This window comes from Lactuca virosa, chromosome 3 (assembly GCF_052849685.1).
Source record: "Lactuca virosa cultivar CGN04683 chromosome 3, Lactuca_virosa_CGN04683_v6, whole genome shotgun sequence".
Taxonomy (NCBI): Eukaryota; Viridiplantae; Streptophyta; class Magnoliopsida; order Asterales; family Asteraceae; genus Lactuca; species Lactuca virosa.
The window spans coordinates 101,826,966-101,835,338 of record NC_136428.1 but is presented as its reverse complement, the minus strand read 5'-3'; the positions used below and the strand labels follow the sequence as shown (position 1 = coordinate 101,835,338).

General features: G+C 39.8%; 1 pseudogene; it reads left to right on the top strand.

The window, feature by feature from the left end:
- The first annotated feature begins 4,668 nt into the window (after positions 1-4,668).
- On the top strand, positions 4,669-8,065 carry LOC145163884 (uncharacterized; annotated as a pseudogene).
- Positions 8,066-8,373: the final 308 nt, after the last annotated feature.

Below are 8,373 nucleotides of genomic sequence, written 5' to 3'. Positions count from 1 at the left end.
TTTTCTGCTTGAATCTTTCTATCATTAAGGAATATTATTCCAACAATTGGTATCAGAGTAGGAGACTGTGTTACTCATACGCATTCCTTCTGTGTGAAGAATTCATTAGGGTTTCCGCTTTTATTAAATATATAAAGGTCGTCTTCTGCCTGTCGACGGTAACTCAAGTGTTTGATAAAACCCTAATCTCTAGTTTACAAGTCTGATTCTAGCAGATCCAGAGCACAAGTTCATCATGTCACACGAAGACTCTCAAAGCAATCCCATCAACATCTCGAGTAGCATTGGATCATCCACAAGAGTTCCCATTCTTTACACTCAAGACTATGAAGTATGGGCGCATCACTTTGAAGATTATGTGTTTGGATCTGAAGATAATGGTTATCTCATCCGGGAGGCTATCACAATCGGTCCGTTCATTCATGCTGGAACCAGTAGGACAGTGAAGACTCAAAAGGAGTACAATCAGCTTTTGGTGGATGTAGAAAAGATTCCACAAGATGAAAAAGAAAAGCAACTGTGCAATCTCAAAGCTTTAAGGATGATCAGATTTTCCCTACAAGCCAATACCTTCCGTCTGGTTAGTTCATGCACTACTGCGAAAGAGATATGGGACAGGCTGAAAGGACTGTATTCGACCGACGAAGATCTGGAGCACTCAATACAAACGTTGTTGCTCTCTGAGTTCGGTGCTTTTGCTCAAAAACCTGAGGAGACTCTTCTTCAGACGCTTGATCGCTACAATCATCTGCTCAGCAAGATGATGAAGCATGGTATTGAAAGAAAGGAGATTGAACAGAAAATCACGTTTATGAATGGCCTGAGACCTGAGTGGATGACAGTGGTCTCAACTGTAAAGGCTCATGAACAATTCAAATCTTACTCGCTGGGAAAACTAATGGGCATCATAAAATCCCATGAAAGCACAATAACAAAAGAAGCGAAGGTCGTGTCTGGCATGGGCTCTTTAGCCCTCATCTAAAAAGGGAAGAATGTGATAGAAGAAGAAGATGACTCAGATTTGTCTGAGTGTGAACTTACAGGTGAAGAATATGCAATGATGATCTCCAACCCTAAGAGGTTTGCAAGAAGGAAATTCCCTACCAACAAGAACCGAAACTGGCAAGGGAGTTACAGCTCCGAGAAGGTGAAAGAAGAATCGAAGAACGTCTCAAAAGGATGATGATAAGAAAGAAAGCAAGTTAGTAGGAGATTCTGGATATGATTGCAATTACTATCACGACAAAAACCACTTTGCCAAAGATTGCATGTTACGAAAGATGGATGAGAAAAAGGATGGTGAAGATAATGAGGCTTATCATACACGAAAGCTGGAAGAGCTAAAGAAAAAGAAGGCTACCAACAACTCTATGAACATCTTGATTGTGCAGGAGAATGTGGTCGATGATGAATTTGGAGGCGTTGAAGTCTGGTCAACAGACTCTGAGGATGAAGAAGTAAGGAAGCCTTCACATGGCATAGCATATGTGGCGAGAGAGGAAGTTAACAGTTTGGCTGGGAAAAGCTTGATGGTGACAGCAGGAGTTCCAATAGAAGACGAGAGTAAGGAGCCGAACTTGAAGGAGGACAAGTGTTTTGTAGCAAAGCCTATGAGTGAAAGGATTAACGACTGCGATCGGTTGATCAAAAAGGTACAATCCATCCTCGAATCTCTTAAAGTTCTTGTCACAAATTATGAAGAAGAATTAAATGAGCTTAAATTTAAATTCACTAATCTAAGTAGTAGTATCATGTAAACTCGCTTAACAAACTCTAACCTAACTGACCAACTCAGTAGGGAGTCATCGAAGAGTGAGGAGAGACGCATGTGGATTGAGCTGAAGGAGTTACAGCTCCGAGAAGGTGAAAGAAGAATCGAAGAACGTCTCAAAAGGATGATGATAAGAAAGAAAGCAAGTTAGTAGGAGATTCTGGATATGATTGCAATTACTGTCACGGCAAAAACCACTTTGCCAAAGATTGCATGTTACGAAAGATGGATGAGAAAAAGGATGGTGAAGATAATGAGGCTTATCATACACGAAAGCTGGAAGAGCTAAAGAAAAAGAAGGCTACCAACAACTCTATGAACGTCTTGATTGTGCAGGAGAATGTGGTCGATGATGAATTTGGAGGCGTTGAAGTCTGGTCAACAGACTCTGAGGATGAAGAAGTAAGGAAGCCTTCACATGGCATAGCATATGTGGCGAGAGAGGAAGTTAACAGTTTGGCTGGGAAAAGCTTGATGGTGACAGCAGGAGTTCCAATAGAAGACGAGAGTAAGGAGCCGAACTTGAAGGAGGACAAGTGTTTTGTAGCAAAGCCTATGAGTGAAAGGATTAACGACTGCGATCGGTTGATCAAAAAGGTACAATCCATCCTCGAATCTCTTAAAGTTCTTGTCACAAATTATGAAGAAGAATTAAATGAGCTTAAATTTAAATTCACTAATCTAAGTAGTAGTATCATGCAAACTCGCTTAACGAACTCTAACCTAACTGACCAACTCAGTAGGGAGTCATCGAAGAGTGAGGAGAGACGCATGTGGATTGAGCTGAAGGAGACGGAGTTAATTAGGGCTAGGGACGAGATTATCTATTTACAGAGAGACAATTTGAAGTTTTTAAAACAAAGAAACATTTTTTGCTTAATTGCTAAACGTTTATATACTAATATTACTCAATTGCATTTAGATTGTGAAATAGGGAAAAAGATTCATAGGAAGATCTTACCCTTCCTTGAGCTTAAGGAGGATGAGGTCATTGCTGAATGTGAATCCATAATGTCCTCAGAAGAGACTTCTGTCACTTATAAATTTGGTCTGGACAAAATTGAATCTTTCATTGACTCAAAGGAACACAAATGCATGCTTAAAAGGCTCTTACATGAAAGTGATAAGTTGAAAATTAAGACAAAAACCTTACAATCATTTGAATCCTTAAATGCCAAATTAATGAACGAACATAAAATTAATGTAGAAAGTACGTGTGAATTTGATGAGGAGAGTGAGATGAGTGAAATTTCGGTGGAAGATGTAGTCGATTGCTCTGAGTTTTTGAAAAGAGAAACAGAGAAACCCATTATATCTGAAAATTCGGTTAAATATGCACGTCTGTCGAAGGACAAGTCAAAGAAACTCAAAGAGAAGGCAGTGGTTTACCAGAAAGTTCAAACCGTGCCAAATCAGATATTATGCTGTAACAGGGGTCACTGGAAAACAAACAGCAGAACTGAAAATCCTTGTTGACAAAGACAATGCTGAAGGGTGTGATAATCATTTCTGGTTCGCTCCTATCGACAATGCAGACGAGACCGTCGGTCTATCAGAGCGAACCTCATGGAGGGTAAAGGGTAGATATGTTGCCGAAGCAATCAACAAACCCTCAAGTTTTGACAAACCAAGCATAAGTGGAACCAATGTGATACCAGAAGAATCAAAGAAAGCTTCAAGTGTATCTTCCAACACAACAGAAGCTCAAAAGGAGAAGCCAAAGTCAAGCTTCAAATTCATAAATCTAAACAGCAGTTGGCTGAACAAAAACGGGAAAGAAACCGGAGATACATGAAAAATCTAAATGAGCGAAAACGGTTCTGGCAATCTCAAAACCCTAACCATGTTCCCTCGAAGAGAGAAGCAGATGCTGAAGAAAATGACAAACCAGAGATCAAAAGAAAGAAAAATTTCAGTCCCATCTCTTACTATTCAAAAGCACAAAACCAAACATCCAATTTCTGTTTGGACTCCACAGGACAAAACCGAACATCCAGTTTCGTTTTCAACAACAGAGTTCAGAACCGAACATCATGGTTCGGTCCCAACACCAAAACTGAGAACCGAAGGTCAAGTTTCGGTTCTTCACAACAGAAACCTTACTCAACAAAGGATGTTAAAGGGAAGGGAAAGCTTGATTCTAATACTGACGCCAATAATAATAATAAAAAGAAAGCTAAACCTAGAAATCACAAGAATATTCCAACTGACAAAACACCTTCTGGTACATTGCAATTTAAACAAGATAAAAATAAAATAAAAGTATATACCATCAAAAGAAAAGACGAAACGACTCTAATAAAAAGAACTTATCTTGTCGATGTTACTGTTGCTGTTCCTTTTTCTGTGAAAAAATCACCAGGGCCCAAGAGACTTTGGGTTCCTAAATCTGCTTAAATTTGCAGGTTATAAGTGACGAGCAGTTCGATGATGAATGGTACATAGACAGTGGCTTCTCACGTAACATGACAGGGAGAAAGGAAGAGCTAAGGGAGTTTCGGTCCCTTAAGGATGGAGGATGTGTGAAGTATGGCAACAATTCTTATGGAACAATCAAAGGATATGGGATGGTAACCAACAGAGAGTTTACAATTCGAAAAGTGGCGTACGTGGAAGGATTGCAGCACAACCTTATAAGTGTATCTCAATTGGTTGTGGGTACCGGGCTGAAAGTCTTATTGATGATGAAGGATCATAAATTATCGAAAAACAATCCAAAAGAGTCTTGTTAAAATCTGAACGAAAGGGAGAAATGTACCCCCTAAACATCAGTCCAATTAAAGGACAACCAGTTATTTTTCTACTGTCCAAAGCTAATTATGATGAAAGCTGGTTATGGCACCGACGACTATCGCACCTAAACTTCAAAGACATAAATAAGTTAGTGCTTGGTGATCATGTTCGAGGTCTCCCTCTTCTCAAATTTGACAAGGAACACCTATGTGCAGCTTGTGAAAAGGGCAAACAAAGCCGAAAGAGACATCCTACGCGTATCAATACCAAAATCATTGAAACTCTTCAACTTCTGCATATTGATTTATGTGGACCTTCGGCTATCGAAAGCATCGGTGGTAGTAAGTTCATACTTGTCATTGTAGATGATTTTTCACGTTTCACCTGGGTTTACTTTCTTAAATAGAAATCATAAGCGACTCCCAAGCTAAATATGTTTATCAAGCAAGTGGAATTGCAGTTGCGAAAGGTGGTAAGGAACATCAGAAGCGACAATGGGCTTGAATTCAAGAATAAAGAGTTTGAAGACTTTCTGGCCGACAAGGGAGTATCTCATAACTTCTCTGCTCCCTATACTCCACAACAGAATGGAATCGTTGAAAGACGGAACCGTGCCTTATGTGAAGCAGCCAGAACCATGCTAAGCTTCGCTTCTCTCCCATTATACTTCTGGGCTGATGCTGTCGCTACTGCTTGTTATACTCAAAACATATCCTTACTTAGCAAGCGATTTTCAATTACTCCGTATGAGATTCTAAACAACCGAAAGCCCAACGTCAGGTTGTTTCACGTGTTCGGTTCCAGATGCTTCATTTTTAACTCGAAAGAGAACCGCAACAAGTTCGATGTTAAAGCGGATGAGGGAATCTTTCTGGGTTATTCACTCACTTCAAAGGCTTATAGGGTTTTGAATAAACACTCCAAACGTATTGAAGAAACCTATTACGTAACCTTTGATGACTCCTACATAAAGAAAGCTTTAGCAAGCGAAAGTGCCATGGGGGAAATATTTCCTGAAACAGGACAAGTCTCAGTTCCTATTTCCAATTTGTTTGAAGAATATATGAGGCTATTTGATGAACCAGAAAAAACTATACACTCAGACGCGAATGCAGCAGACAACAAAATCGACCATCTGAAAAAGATCATTGAAGAGGCTGCGAAAGATATGGTAAAGGATCCTTCAGAACCAACGGATGATCGAACCTCTATTAACCCTCCAAATAACAGCTCAACTTTTGAGGGGGAGGGTTCTTCTATGTCTCATACAACTCCAACCGAGGAGGATAATCCACCTTCGACCGAGGAGGAGAATCCAATTCCAACCGAGGGGGAGGTTCCTGAACCTGACAAGGTACACACTTCGCCATTTGAGGGGGAGAATGAAAATTCAAATGACGAAGATGATCGATCAGAATTCGAAGAAGAGGTAAATGCAGAGTTGGATCCTGTCTATGACCCGAACTACCCTCCTATAACAAAATGGACTAAGGATCATCCCAAAACACAGATAACGGGTGAACCATTCGAACGGGTTCTCACACGGTCTCAATTGAAAGCGAAGCAAACTGCATTATTCTCTCACGTTGAATTCTGTATGTTTAATTCGTTTGTCTCTAAAATCGAACCAAAGACAGTCAACACGGCACTTGATCATGCTGATTCGGTACTGGCAATGCAAGATGAACTCCATGAGTTTGAACGCAATCGAGTTTGGAGATTAATTCCCACACCAAAGGATGCTTCCGTCGTTGGATTGAAGTGGGTCTTCAGGAACAAGATGGATAAAAAAGGCAATGTTATTAGGAATAAGGCTCGGCTGGTGGTAAAGGGATATTGCCAAGAAGAAGGAATAGACTATGAGGAGACCTTTGCTCCTATAGCCAGATTGGAATCGGTTCGAATATTTATAACATATGCTGCTCATAAAAACTTCGAAGTTTTTCAAATGGATGTAAAATGTGCCTTCCTTAATGGAGAACTAGAAGAAACAGTGTATGTGGAACAACCACCAGGGTTCGTGAATGAGAAATATCCTGATCATTGCTATGTATTGGATAAAGTTGTGTATGGACTGAAGCAAGCACCAAGGGCCTGGTATGAAACATTAACTCGTTTTCTTAAAATGTCAAAATTCAAGCAAGGTTCGGTTGACCCAACCTTCTTGCGCAAGAAAGAAGGCGAACATCTTATGATCGTTCAGATTTATGTCGATGATATCATCTTCGGCTCCACGAATCCAAGCTTAACAGTTGAATTCAGGAAGCTGATGGAGACTAAATTTGAAATGAGCGCAATGGGTCCAATTAACTTTTTTCTTGGGTTAAATATAAGACAGGGACCGGAAGGTATTTTTATTAACCAAGAGGCCTACACAAAGAATCTTTTGGAAAAATTTGGTATGAAGGGAGACTCAAAGGTGAAGGTTCCCATGGCGTTTGGCACTAAGTTAACATCATCTTTGGAAAAGCCTGCTGTTGACATGACTCTCTATCGTCAAATGATAGGATCTCTCATGTATCTAACTGCTAGTCGACCAGATATCATGTTTTCTGTCTGTTATTGTGCCAGGTTTCAAGCTAATCCAAGAGAACCTCACATGGTGGCAGTGAAAAATATTTTTCGCTATTTAAAGCAAACCTCATCGCTCGGTCTCTGGTATCCAGCAAAATCAGGGTTCTTTATTCAAGCCTTTTCTAATGCTAATCTGGGTGGATGCGGTAATGATAGAAAGAGCACAACTGGCGGATGTCAGTTCCTTGATGGTAAACTAGATAGCTGGAAATCCAAGAAGCAAACCTGTGTGTCTCTCTCAACAGCCGAAGCTGAGTATATTGTTGCTGCCTCATGTACATCACAAGTGATATGGATACAAAGCCAACTAAGAGACTACGGGCTAAGTATGAAGAAAATACCTCTCTATTGTGACTCAGAAAGTGCGAAAAGAATATGCCACAATCCAGTCCAACATTCAAAAACAAAACATATTGCGCTGAGATACCATTTCATCAAGGACCATGTAGAAGATGGGAACGTGGAAGTACATTTCGTTCGGTCCTCTGATCAATTGGCGGACATCTTCACTAAAGCCTTACCTGAAGTAAGCTTCAACAAAATTTTACAAGGTTTGGGAATGATGGAAGCAGAGTCCATGCCGAATCCTAAAATCTCTCTCTAAAATTAGACAAGCGAAATTGAGCAAATGCTCGGTCTATTTCGGCTCCGGAATTTGAAGGAACCGAAATGAACCGATCGCTCGGTCTATTTCGGCTCCATAATTTTCGGGAACCAAAATGAGCCGATCGCTTGGTCTATTTCGGCTCCGGAACTTGAAGGAACCGAAATAAACCGATCGCTCGACTTATTTCGCTTCTTTCTTTTTAGGTTTAATTTCGGCTGTAAATTTTTTCTATTTTTTTTCTTTCTTCTTTCACAAGTTTCTCTTTCAATTTTTTTTATTTTTTTTTGTTTTGTTGTTTTGTTTGTTTCTTTTTCTGTTTATTTATTTATTTATTTTTCTTTCAGAAAAATTTCAACAATCCAAAAACATTTTTTTTCTAAACGTTTTCTTTAGTTTCCTTTGTTTTGTTTGTATGGTTTGCTTGTTTGCTTTTTCTTTTTAATTAGGTCCCAAGTATTTCAGTGCAACATAATTTGGAGCTAAGGCAGGTATGATTCTTTTCCTATGAACTAGTTAAGGGTCCCTAGAAGCATGCTGGTGCATGTCGACCGAAGCCTCTAAGACTAAGAGCAAGGCCTTAATGAATCGATTTATACCTATCCTTTCTTCCCAACCAGGCTAGTTAATTCACTCTAGTCAAGAGCTACCTTACTCTTCTCAAATGAGTGAAGAGTTTTCTGCTTTGACA